The 13,581-nt window shown below is 41.4% G+C and overlaps 1 protein-coding gene across 6 annotated transcripts in view; it reads left to right on the forward strand.

Annotated features, from left to right (window-relative positions):
• LOC148146864 (uncharacterized) overlaps positions 1-13,581 on the forward strand; it is a 67,886-nt gene that overhangs the window by 34,313 nt on the left and 19,992 nt on the right. For 4 of the 6 annotated variants that reach the window (XM_087996345.1, XM_087996346.1, XM_087996344.1 and 1 more), the window contains 2 exons: positions 5,410-5,552; positions 7,887-8,020. The gene's annotated coding sequence lies outside the window, so the exon portion shown is untranslated. The remainder of the gene's footprint in view (positions 1-5,409; positions 5,553-7,886; positions 8,021-13,581) is intronic. The other 2 variants (XM_087996348.1, XM_087996349.1) reach the window with 2 other exon arrangements.

Below are 13,581 nucleotides of genomic sequence, written 5' to 3' on the forward strand. Positions count from 1 at the left end.
TTTGTGTTGCTCAGATGTTACCTACCACCTTGTACCCAAGATATTATCCAGATCTTGACGCATTCGGATATGGACTGCTTCAGTATTGAGTCACAAATGGTACTAAACATTGTGCAATTATTGATTAACATCCCTATTACTGAGCTTAAAATGGAGAGAACGCCATTGATGAAGCAGCTGAAGATGGTTTAGTCCTCAGACACAACTTGAAGGAACTTCACAGAAATTTTCCTGGAGCTGAGATGACTGACCTCCAACAACCACAATCATCTTTCTATGTATCAAGTATGACTCCAGCCATTAGACTTTTTAACCGATTCCCATTGACTCCAATTTTGCTAGGGTTCCTTGTAATGGTACTGTGCCTTTCAGAAAGATATGTTCCTTGATGTTTTGCTTGCAGAGATGTTGCCACAGTGGTACTGGAAAGTCTGCTTCAGACAGACAGTTGGTAAACAGCTTGTGAATTTTCCCTGGACGATTTTTTGAAAAGAAACGTGAGTGGGCAGGGTCAGGGCTCACACAGATCCAGGAACTTTTTTAAAATTATGCTTTCAGTAAGTGAGAAGACTTCTGCTAGCTACTCAGCTAAAAGCTTGAGTTCCAAGCTGCTAGAGTGAAGTCTTAAAAATCCAAAAGGGCAGATTATTTCTTTCTTCTGGACTGGAGAGAGGCAGCACGTAACAGAACTCTTTTGCTGAATTGCACTTTTGCCATTTGTGGGATGCTGCCTATATTGGAATAGTTGATGATTAGTGGCCAAATAATACATTATCTTATTAAGTATTTCAATAGACTGAAAGTATGTCAGTTCTCTTTTTTTTTGTATTTTAACTATACTGTAAGAATAAAGTATGCTTTGATTAAAGCCTAGTAGTGGACCAATCATATCACTTCTGGAACACAGCATCTTATCACTTGCCTTTAACTAAATATAAAATGTTAGGGTGTAGGCTATTTCCTTACAATATTTTGGATTGGAGGGTTGGTCTGGTTCACAACATGCTACACTCAGTCAAATGTGGCCTTGATGTAAAGGGGTATCACTCTTGCCACACCTCTAGAATTCAGCTCTTTTGTCTATGTTTAAACCAAGGCTGTAGTGAGGTCAGGAACTGATTGGCCTTGGCAGAATCCAAACTGGACATTACTAAGCAGGTTATTGCTGAACAAACACTGCTTGATAGCACTGATGGTGATACTTTCCATCACTTTACTGATGATGCAGACTAAACTGGGGATGTGATAACTGGCTGGGTTGGGTTTGTCTTGCTTTTTGTGTTGAGGGCATACCTGCGCGATCTTCCATACTGTCAGGGAGATGCCAGTGTTGTAGCTCTTCTTGAACAGTTTGGTTAGGAGTGTGGCACATTCTGGGGATAACTCTTCAATGCTATTGCCAGATTATTGTCAAGTCCCGTAGCCTTTGCAGCATCCAGTGCCTCCAACCTTTTCTTGATATCACATGAAGTGAATTGAATTAGCTGAAGACTTACATCTATGATGCTGTGGACCTCTGGTGGAAGCCAAGATAGATCATCCATTTGCCAATTGTTGTGATTGCTTATTTTTTGCACTAATGTACTGGGCTCTCCTATTATTGAGGATGCACTATTTGTTGAACCTTCTCTTCCTCCATGGAGTTGTTTAATTGTCCATCACCATTCACGACTGGATGTGGTAAGGTTGCAGAACTTAGGTCTGATCCACTGGTTATGGCTGCTTAGCTCTATCACTTGTTGTTTATACTGTTTGATGTGCAAATAGTCCTGTCTTGTAGCCTCACTAGATCGACTCCTCATGTTTAGGTATGCCTGGTGCTGCTCTTGGTATGCCTTCCTGCACTCTTCCAGATTGATCCCCTGGCTTGAGGCTAATGATGAAATGTGGCATATCCCTCACTCCATTAGGTTGCAGGTTGTACTAGATGAATTCATTCCTGATGAAGGGCTTATGCCCGAAACATCGATTCTTCAGCTCCTTGGATGCAGCCTGATCTGTTGTGCTTTTCCAGCACCACACTCTCAACTCTGATCTCCAGCATCTGCAGTCCTCATTTTGACCTAATACCTCATGGGTGCCCAGTTGTGAGTTGATAGATCTGTTCAAAGTTTGTTCCATTTAGCATGATGACCATAGTGATAGTGCTATACAACACAATGTAAGGTGTTGTCCATGCAATGGTTGGACTTCATCTTCACAAAGACAATGATGTGGTCACTCTTCTCAATACCGTCATGGGCAAACTCATCTGTATCAGGCAGTTTGGTGAGGATGATGTCAAGAATGTTGTTGCTCCTGTTGATTCCCTCACCATTTGCATCAGGCTCTATCTTGCAACTGTGTCGTTTAGGTCCCAACCAACTCACTCAGTGGTGCTGCTGCCAAGCCATTCTTTATGGTGGATGTTGAAATCAACCACCAAGAGTACATCCAGTGTCCTTGCCACACTCAGTGTTTGCTCCAAGTGTTGCTCAATATGGAGAAACACTGATTCATCAGCTGAGGGAGGACCATGTATGGTAATCAGCAGGAGATTTCCTTGCCCATGTTTGACTTGATGCTATGAGACTTCTATGTTGTCTGGGGCCAGTGTTGAGGATTCCCAGTCAACTGCCTCCTGACTGTACACCACTGTGCTGCCCCCACTGCTGGGCCTATCCTGCTGGTGGGACAGAACTTATCCACAGATAGTGATGGTGGTGTCAGGAAAGTTGTTTGCAAGAGTATGAATCTTTGAGTTTGACAATATCAGGCTGTTGCTTGACTAATCTGTGAGACAGCTATCCCAATTTTGGCATTAGTCCCAGATGTTAGTGAGGCGGACTTTGCAGGGTCTACAGAACTGTTGTCATTTGTGGTGCCTAGGTTGATGTCAGAATGATGCAACTGAGTGGCTTGCTAGGCCAATTCTTATGGTAATTAAGAGTCAATCATATTTCTGGGTCTGTAGTCACATGTAGGTGAGAATGGCAAGTTCCTTCCCTGAAGGAAATTCGTGAATCAGATAGGCTTTCCCTGACAATTGACAATGGTTTCATGGTCATCATTAAACATTTCATTGCAGATATTTTTGAATTTAATTTCCACCATCTGCTGTCTCAAGTTTTAACCCCAGATCCCTCGAACATTACCTAAGTTTTTGGATTAATAGTCTAGCAATAATACACTAAGCGATCAACTCTGCATTTAAACATCAAAAAACTAAGTTTTGGACTTGCTGAGCTTTGAATTCATTATTGCGATATGGGCATCACGAGGAAGGCGATATCATATATTACCTATCAATAGTAGCACTTGAGGTTGTGGTAGACCATTTTGAACTGATCATGACTTTGTGGTGAAAGTGTTGTTCTTGTTGTTGGATATGGAGTACACAATTTTGACTCAACAACAGTGAGGGATTGAGCCACATGTCCATATTATGGTAAAATGCTATATCAAGGAGAATTTGGAGATTATGATGTTTACATGGATCTTGTCTATCTAATTGTGGCATTGGTTTCAGAAGTAATGGGGAAGTACTTGCAGCCATGATACAGTGGTGGTTGTGAAGGAAAGAGACATTTAAGCTGCTTGATGTAGTACCAATCAAACATTGCTTTGTCTACTACCTCCTGAGTGTTGTTGCAGCTGCATTCATATGGACAAGCAGAGAATTTTCTGTCATGCTCCTGGTTTGTCTTGTAGGTAACGAAGGGGCTTTCCAGAGTCAGGAGATGAGTTACTCACTTCAGAATACCAAACCTCTTAGCTAATGTAGCAGGAATAACAATTACATGACTGGTCCAGTTAAATTTCTGATCAATTGGGGGAGGCCCATGGATGTTTGAATTAAAATATCAGAGTAATTCTGTTGATCTTGTGTCTTAGACCTCCTCTACCTTTTTATGGGCCATTCCAGCCCTTTTTTAAAACAATAGTTTTTGTATGAATCACACCTACTAGTCAGTGTGCCACCATTGATAAGAGTTGTCATCAGTCCCCATAAAACATTTTGCACTGTATCCCTTTTTTCTCCACATGTAATTGACTTTTTAAAACTCATTAGGCTGCAGAAAATCAGTTCTAGTTTCTAAACTCTCAGGAGTTCAGTTACACAACTACAGGTGTCCCCAATTATGAATATTTGACTTATGAATGCTCATATTTACAAACAAGATCCCATACATGGTTTTAAAATTTAACACTCCAACATTTGAATGTTTCTGTATATACATGCGGCTGCTTTCCATTGTCCTGAATTGTGCTTTGACTTGTGAACAAATTGATTTGCAAATGGAACCTAGAAGGAAACCCATTCACAACCCAAAGACTGACTGTACTTAAAATCGCTGAACTTGATAATCAATGGACTTCATACCAAAGTCCATCTACATCATTGCTGAGGAGCTGCAAAACAAGATTACATCTGAATCAGTGTTGTAAGTTGCTATATTCCAATGTTCTAACTCCAAACAAAGAGATTCTAGTTATCAGCAGTGTAGGATATCATGACCAGAATGAAGCACTGTTAATGTTTAAATGAGGTCTTCATGTAAGATTTATTGCAACTATATTTCAAGTTTCTTTATCAATCCAAAAGAGAGACACTGGAATACTGGCAGTAAAGCTATAGAGTATACATTGCCACTGCTAACTTTGGAATTGTCTCACAGAAGGTGAAATTGGCTAGAATTCTCTTCATCAAATTTGGAAGGTCAAATATAAAAGTAACACTTTAAAGTTAACTATCAGATTAAACAATAGGTTTGTTGGGTTATGCATTGATGCATAACAAAGTCTTCATTCCTCCTCTGGCATGTCAGAACAAATTTATATTTTGAATGTCAGCAATCAGTGAAATGAATTTGAAGGTCTTTGATGTACTCATCTTTTTTCTTGCTATCTAATACACAAAAGGAATTTAAAATTACAAACTTTTTACGGACACTCCTAAATGTCTTCAATTAAAAATTAAGAAAATTCATCATGGGATTAGACCAAAATGAATTTATTACCAGTGTAAATCTGCCCAAAGAGCATTTAATATGATTGAAAAATATTTTTAATGGATGCCTTTAATAGGATTGTTACTTGCTTCAGTTGTTATTCTTTGCGTTGCCTTTTGATTTTCTCATGTGACGGACAAAAATTTTCAAACACTACTACAAAGACAGCAATTTGTGATCATTCATATTCAGTAAGATTAACTTCTCTGTACTTCATTGACCCAAGGGATTTTCTTATTTCTTCATTCATGATTGAATCATACCTTTAGTACGTTCAATAAATCACCATTAAAACCATTCCATCAAATAACAACTGAAAACTATTCAGATAGTATTCAACTGAGTCAAATTACAAAAAAAGTTCCTTCATCAAAACAGTTACTCTCAAAAAAAAAATTGCATTTATCTTCTTTTTAAGGGATGATGTGTCACTGACAAGGCCAGCATTTGTTTCCTACTTCGAATTGTCCTTGAACTGAGTGGCTTGCTAGGCCATTGCAGAGGGCATTTAAGAGTCAACCAAGTTGCTGTGGGTCTGGAGTTACATGCAGGCTAGACAAGGTAAGATTTCCTTCCCTAACGGACATTAGTGAACTTTTTTTATGGTAATCAATGATACATTCATGGTACCATTCGTGAGTTAGCTTTCAATTCCACATTGTACTAACTTACAGCTGTTGTGGTGGCCTGCAATCTCATGTATCCAGAGCATTAACCAGGCCCTCCAGTTTACAAATCCATACCACTATGCGACTTTCTCCCATCTTGCATCACAGAAAATTCAAAAGTGCTTCAAAAATATGGACATCAGAAGACAATGAAAAACATTTGTGTTTGGTGGAATGGGATCTGGATGTTGATGCATAAGGACTGATATTTGATTCCTGGAGGGACTGCAGGGGTTCATTGACCTGGAGAAAAAGATCCAGAAAAAGATCTGAATTCAGGAGTTCTGATCATAGACCATGGTAGGCTGGGGTGAAAAGAGTCATTGGATGGGGTGGATGCCATTAGCTGGCATGAAAGGACATACACTTGGTGGACTAAGATGAAAAGCTTATGTTATTTTTGATTGCTTTTAATTCTTCCACAAAGCAATATCTCTTTTCCATTAGTTTCCTGGTCTCCTGATGCTGGAAACCAGGCCAGCCAGGGTTAAATATGGTGGGTGAGTCAAGTAGGAGACTTCCCATTTTTAAATGAACAACGAGCCTCTGAATGGTAGTTTGAGTTTGAGATATTTAAAATTCTGTCATTCGACATGATCCCATCTTTTTATGTGGTTAAAATAACCCTAAATGTTCAAAACAAAAATTTCCCAAGAAATTGGATTACAATCATTTAGAACAACCTACTTTTTAATTATATAAAATGCAATCTTTATACATTTTTTTTAAAAAGGGCTACTGAGGAGTAACCGAATAGAGATCTTTGAAATTATGGTAAAATAGATATGGGAGAAAATGTTTCCACTGTAGGGGAATTCAAAACTTAAGGCCATAAATATAAGATATATGCTAATAAATCCAATAAGGAATTTGAGAAAAAAAAAACTTCCTTACATAAACAAAAGATTCAGGAATAAATAATTTACAACTAACATTGGAACAAATTCCAGGACTTTTAAAATTGGTCCCAGGTGTTGTCGAACTCGTTTTAGAACATAGAACATAGAACAGTACAGCATAGAACAGGCCCTTCAGCCCACGATGTTGTGCCGACCACTGATCCTCATGTATGCACCCTCAAATTTCTGTGACCATATGCATGTCCAATGGTCTCTTAAATGTCCCCAATGACCTTGCTTCCACAACTGCTGCTGGCAACGCATTCCATGCTCTCACAACACTCTGTGTAAAGAACCCGCCTCTGACATCCCCTCTATACTTTCCTCCAACCAGCTTAAAACTATAACCCCTCGTGTTAGTCATTTCTGGGAAATAGTCTCTGGCTATCGACTCTATCTATGCCTCTCATTATCTTGTATACCTCAATTAGGTCCCCTCTCCTCCTCCTTTTCTCCAATGAAAAAAGTCTGAGCTCAGTCAACCTCTCTTCATAAGATAAGCCCTCCAGTCCAGGCAGTATCCTGGTAAACCTCCTCTGAACCCTCTCCAAAGCATCCACATCTTTTCTATAATAGGGCGACCATAATTGGACGCAGTATTCCAAGTGCGGTCTAACCAAAGTTTTATAGAGCTGCAACAAGATCTCACGACTCTTAAACTCAATCCCCCTGTTAATGGAAGCCAAAACACCATATGTTTTCTTAACAACCCTGTCCACTAGGGTGGCTATTTTAAGGGATCTATGTACCTGCACACCAAGATCCCTCTGTTCCTCCACACTGCCAAGAATCCTATCCTTAGTCCCGTACTCAGCTTTCAAATCCGACCTTCCAAAATGCATCACCTTGCATTTATCCAGGTTGAACTCCATCTGCCACCTCTCAGCCCATCTCTGCATCCTGTCAATGTCCTGCTGCAGCCTACAACAGCCCTCTATACTGTCAACGACACCTCCAACCTTTGTGTCGTTTACAAACTTGCTGACCCATCCTTCAATCCCCTCATCCAAGTCATTAATAAAAATTACAAACAGTAGAGGCCCAAGGACAGAGCCCTGTGGAACACCACTCACCACAGACTTCCAGGCAGAATATTTTCCTTCTACTACCACTCGCTGTCTTCTGTTGGCCAGCCAATTCTGTATCCAGACAGCTAAGTTCCCCTGTTTTGGAGTAATCGTGTCGAACAATCCATTCAGACAAAACTATGCCTCTATAATTCTTGATTCATTGCTATTAATTTGCCTCTTCAGTGACATGCACATAATAATCTTCATCTTTGGTTGTTAAATATAGAGTTCTTTGAAATCCACAATTATCTTTATCAGCAGGAGAAAGTGAGGTCTGCAGATGCTGGAGATCAGAGCTGGAAATGTGTTGCTGGAAAAGCGCAGCAGGTCAGGCAGCATCCAGGGAACAGGAGAATCGACGTTTCGGGCATAAGCCCTTCTTCAGGAATGAGGCAAGTTTGTCCAGCAGGCTAAGATAAAAGGTAGGGAGGAGGGACTTGGGGGAGGGGCGTCGGAAATGTGATAGGTGGAAAGAGGTCAAGGTGAGGGTGATAGGTCAGACTGGGGTGGGGGTGGAGAGGTCGGGAAGAAGATTGCAGGTTAGGAAGGCGGTGCTGAATTTGATGGATTTGACTGAGACAGGGTGGGGGGAGGGGAAATGAGGAAACTGGTGAAATCCGAATTCATCCCTTGTGGTTGGAGGGTTCCTAGGCGGAAGATGAGGCGTTCTTCCTCCAACCGTCGTTTTGTTGTGGTCTGACGATGGAGGAGTCCAAACTCCTGCATATCCTTGGTGGAGTGGGAGGGGGAATTGAAATGTTGAGCTACAGGGTGGTTGGGTTGGTTGGTCCGGGTGTCCCAGAGGTGTTCTCTGAAACGCTCCGCAAGTAGCCGGCCTGTCTCCCCAATATAGAGGAGGCCACATCGGGTGCAGAGGATGCAATAGATGATGTGTGTGGAGGTGCAGGTGAATCTGTGGCGGATATGGAAGTTTCAGGGGCCTTGGAGGGAGGTGAGGGGGGAGGTGTGGGCGCAAGTCTTGCACCTCCTGCGGTTGCAGGGGAAGGTGCCGGGAGTGGAGGTTGAGTTGGTGGGGGGTGTGGATCTGACAAGGGAGTCACGGAGGGAGTGGTCTTTACGGAATGCTGATAGGGGAGGGGAGGGAAATATATCCTTGGTGGTGGGGTCCGTTTGGAGGTAGCGGAAATGACAGCGGATGATGCGCTGTAAATGGAGATTGGTGGGGTGGTAGGTGAGGACCAGTGGCGTTCTGTCCTGGTGGCGGTTGGAGGGGCGGGGCTCAAGGGCGGAGGAGCAGGAAGTGGAAGAGATGCGGTGGAGGGCATCGTCGACCACGTCGGGGGGGAAATTGCGGTCCTTGAAGGAGGCCATCTGGGTTGTGCATTTTTGGAACTGGTCCTCCTGGGAGACGATGCGGCGGAGTCGAAGGAATTGGTAGAATGGGATGGCGTTTTTACAGGGGGCAGGATGGGAGGAGGTGTAGTCCAGGTAGCTGTGGGAGTCGGTCGGTTTGTAGTAGATGTCCGTGTTGATTCGGTCGCCTGAGATAGAAATAGAAAGGTCGAGGAAAGGGAAGGAGGAATCTGAGACTGTCCAGGTGAATTTGAGGTCGGGGTGGAAGGTGTTGGTGAAGTGGATGAACTGTTCAAGCTCCTCGTGGGAGGACGAGGCGGCGCCGATACAGTCATCGATGTAGCGGAGGAAAAGGTGGGGGGTGGGGCCAGTGTAGTTGCAGAAGATGGATTGTTCCACATATCCTACAAAGAGGCAGGCATAGCTGGGGCCCATGCGGGTGCCCATGGCTACTCCTTTGGTTTGGAGGAAGTGGGAGGATTGGAAAGAGAAGTTGTTCAGGGTGAGGACCAGTTCAGTCAGTCGAAGGAGGGTGTCAATGGAAGGGTACTGGTCGGTACGGCGGGAAAGAAAGAAGCGGAGGGCTTTGAGTCCTTCGTGATGGGGGATGGAGGTGTACAGAGACTGGATGTCCATGGTGAAAATAAGGCGTTGGGGACCGGGGAAGCGAAAATCATGGAGCAGGTGGAGGGCATGGGTGGTGTCCCGAACGTAGGTGGGGAGTATCTTTATCAGCAGTCTGTTAAGGGATATGTAAGATTTACAGGCAGATTTCCTATTTTGTGTTTTCATTGCAATCACTTTCTACCTGCGCACTTCCAGTGATTTAAATCTTACTCTGTGCGCCTCATTTCTGATACAGGGAATATAAGGCTTAGAAACAGGAGGAGATCATTCGGCCCTTTAAACCTACTCCACCATTCAACAAAATCCTGCTGATTGGATTTTGGGTGAATTCTCCACTTTCCTGTCTCTCCTCTCTACTTTCCTGTCTCTCCTCTCTACCCCCACCCCCATCCCCCATAACCCTGGTTCCCTTTCCTATCAAAATGAGAAAATGGGGAAACAGAAGAAGGGTGGTACAGTACAGAAATTTTGTGAATTTGACTGGATTTTTGACTTTCTGCTGGGCTTGTGCCCACTTTTAGACTTTTCTCCTTGGATTGTTAAGCAACAGGAAATCGAGAATAAAGTGCTTTTGGACAGTGCAACTACTTTAATCAACAGTAGGTCAAGGAAGGAAGGCTATAAATGCAGCAAAGTCAGTTGTTTAGTGGAAGCAGCTGGTGCAAGAAATTTCACAATTCTGTCCCCCAATGCCAGCATTTATAAGACCATAAGGAATAGAATCAATAATAGGCCTTTTGGCCCATCAAGCTTGCTCCACTTTTCAAGCTGCTCACTGCTCGCTTCTGTGAAATTGGAAAAGGATTGAATATGGTCTAAATATCCACTTCTCCAACATCCACACCCCCACCCCACCCAAGCCTTGTCTCCCTTGCAGCTGAGAAAAAATAACTTGGCCTTCATTATATTCAAGGAATATTTCCAACTTCACTACTGGCATATCTAAGAGTCCACCGGTAATAGATTAGATTGGTCTCAGAAAGTTCTGTTGCACTTGACTGTAGGGATGACGGTTACATGTAAAAATCACAACCACTCCACCACCCCCAACCCCCCCCCCCCAAAACCGCCAACATCATTATGGTTACATGAAATCTGACATGTTGATAACAGATCACTAACATGATTTCAAAATGCATGTTTTTAAATACATATTTTGGAAGTTGGATGCATGCTGAAATCATCAGCCCACCTGCCATAGAGTCATACAGCACAGAAACAAACCCTTTTTTTCAACCAGTCCATGCCAACCATAATCACAAATTAAACCAGTACTATTTCCTGCACTTGTCCCATATTCCTCCAAACATTTCTTATTCATGTACTTATCTAAATGTTTCTTAAATATAGTAACCGTATTCATATCCATCACTTCCTCTGGAAGTTTATTCCACACGGACCACTCACTGTATAAAAACGTACCCCTTGTGTATTTATTTAAATTTCTCTCCTCTCACCTTAAAAATATGCCTCCTAGTCTTGAAATCCCCTAACCTAAGGAAAAGACACCTGCCATTCATCTTATCTATATTCCTGTTTATTTTATAAATCTCTGTAGGGTCACCTCTCAACTTCCTATGTTCCTGTGAAATAAGTCCCAGTCTCTCCTTATAACGCAAATTCTTAAACCTCAAGCAAGTCATTTAAACAAAGACTAATTAACAGGTTAATGGACTGCAATTTGGAATTTTAAGCCATGTTTCAGCAGGTCCATCTGAAAGAAATGCAGATGAGTTAGAGCAAATTTGAGAAGGTGTTGCAAAAGCAGATAGAAACGTCTGCTGATGTAGAGGTCAGAGTTTGTCAGTATTGCAAATTACTTCACTAATAGTTTGAGCCTTCTCAAAGAGGAAGGAATACAGAAGCAAATGCTGTTCAGCTGAAGGAAAGTCAGAAGATGTGAAAATCAAAACCATATAACTACTGAACTTTCGCTCTTCACAAAATCTCCTGATGTGCTGAGTCCACCTGTGCAATAAAACATCATTTATTCAGCTACAGAAGTCAACACAATTCAAATGTTAACCTTTTCACCTCAGTAAGAATGAACTCAAGTAGAGGCCCAACAGCATACCACAGTGACATATTGGGGGTTCCTTTTTATAGGTATCATTTAGTCTTATCTGTATTTGTCTCAATCTTGGTATCTAAAATTTTTCAGTTAATAACTTGACCTCTTTGAAGGAACATATAATAATAGCTTGTACTCAAATAATCTTTAGGAAAAAGTGATGACTGCAGATGCTGGAGATCAAAGTCAAAAGTTGTGGTGCTGGAAAAGCACAGCCGGTCAGGAAGCATCTGAGGTGCAGGAGAGTTGACATTTCGAGCATAAGCTCTTCATCAGCCATTCCTGATGAAGAGCTTATGCTCGAAACATCGATTCTCCTGCTCCTCGGATGCTGCCTGACCAGATGTGCATTTTCAGCACCACACCTTTTGACTCTAAAGTAATCTTTAACCTGGTGTAAAGACAGTTTTTTTATTCTGTATTTTTGATTATGAATTGAAAGAACTGATTTAAAAAGACAGATTGTGGAATGGTTAACTGCCATTTATTAATCAAATTACCTGACACTACTTATGTGCTGTCTACACTGCTGTTTGTTAAAGCAGTGAGGGTGGTTACTACAGACAAGCTAGATTCTGGGGTGTGTACAAAGGGAGATTTTGCCAGCAACAAATCACAAGTCTGTGAAAGGTGACCAGTTATTCATAACAGATGCTTTGTGTCTGCCAACAACTATGTAATTGGCTCACAGCTGAACAATTTGTGGGTGTGAATGTTTGGTCAGAGGCCACTGGACCTCCGAAAAGGAAGGAGCTGCCCTTTACTCTGCAGGAAAAAAACATCTAATGCCTGAAGAAAGCCAGTTTATTTCTTCTCATCAGTTGATATACGTGATGGTTTTTAACCAATAAGTCAGAGAATTTAAAGGTTTGAATAAGTCAGCCTGTGCCTCTTGCAATCAAGTGCAAAAACCTGGAAAGTAGAGATCAATGCTTTCCTAGGCTTTTCCTCCACCCGTAACACCCATGTATGTTTTTTTTGTGCTTGTGAAAAGCTCTCAAGCTTCAGAAACAATCAGTCAAAGATATTTCAACAGTTGCAAGCAGCTAATAAAATATCTGGAGGAAAATACATCCTAAAGTTCAAATTAGACCATTCCAGTTCTCAGATTCAAGAAATTGTTGGCTGTATAAATGCAGCTCCACGCTTCAAATGAGTTCAATCAACAAGGTATGGAAACACAGGAAGATTTTTTAAAATCGATAATTAAAGGACAAAATTATAGAGTTTTCAGTGACACAGTTATGCCATGGCAATGCTTACATTTGAACATCAAAAAGAACTCTTAGATCAAAATTAAAGAAGAATTGAATACCTCAAAGAGACCACTGACCTGAAAGGCTAGTTATTAACAGTCACAAATATATAGAGCCTTAGAGTCTGAAAATGAACACATTGCAGATATTTTCCAAAAGACTGTGCAGACACAGCCAATGTTGTCACACAAGTGACATAACAGAAACATACACAGATGGAGGAAATATTCAGATCTCTAAGATCACTGTAAACTATTAGCTGTGGAAGATGTTTTGCTACAATTAATGAATGAGCATCTTATGTTTAAAAATAAATTCTTGCAAGATGGAACAAAAAATAATTTCCTTTAACTTCAATTATCCTTTTGACCTATTTGATGCCAATACTGGCCAAGTCAGATTCCAGAACAAATACTGGCTTCATTGATCATATGTTCATATTGTTCAATTAGTTAACAAAGTGGTTAGTCATTGAGAGATATTATCTAAATATTGAGGACAACATGATGTAAATCACACAGATCATAATTCATAGGAGCAGAAATAAGCCATTCAGCTTATTGATTCTTCTCTGCACTCAGTAAGATCATGGCTGATCTGAAAATCATCACCTCCATTTTCCTGCCTTTTCCCCCATAAACCTGATTCCCTTACCGATCAAAAATTATTCAGTGTTGCTGGGTCA

The sequence above is a fragment of the Chiloscyllium plagiosum genome, unplaced genomic scaffold, assembly GCF_037043375.1.
Source record: "Chiloscyllium plagiosum isolate Xiang-an unplaced genomic scaffold, Cpla_swu_hap1 HiC_scaffold_18, whole genome shotgun sequence".
Classification (NCBI taxonomy): domain Eukaryota; kingdom Metazoa; phylum Chordata; class Chondrichthyes; order Orectolobiformes; family Hemiscylliidae; genus Chiloscyllium; species Chiloscyllium plagiosum.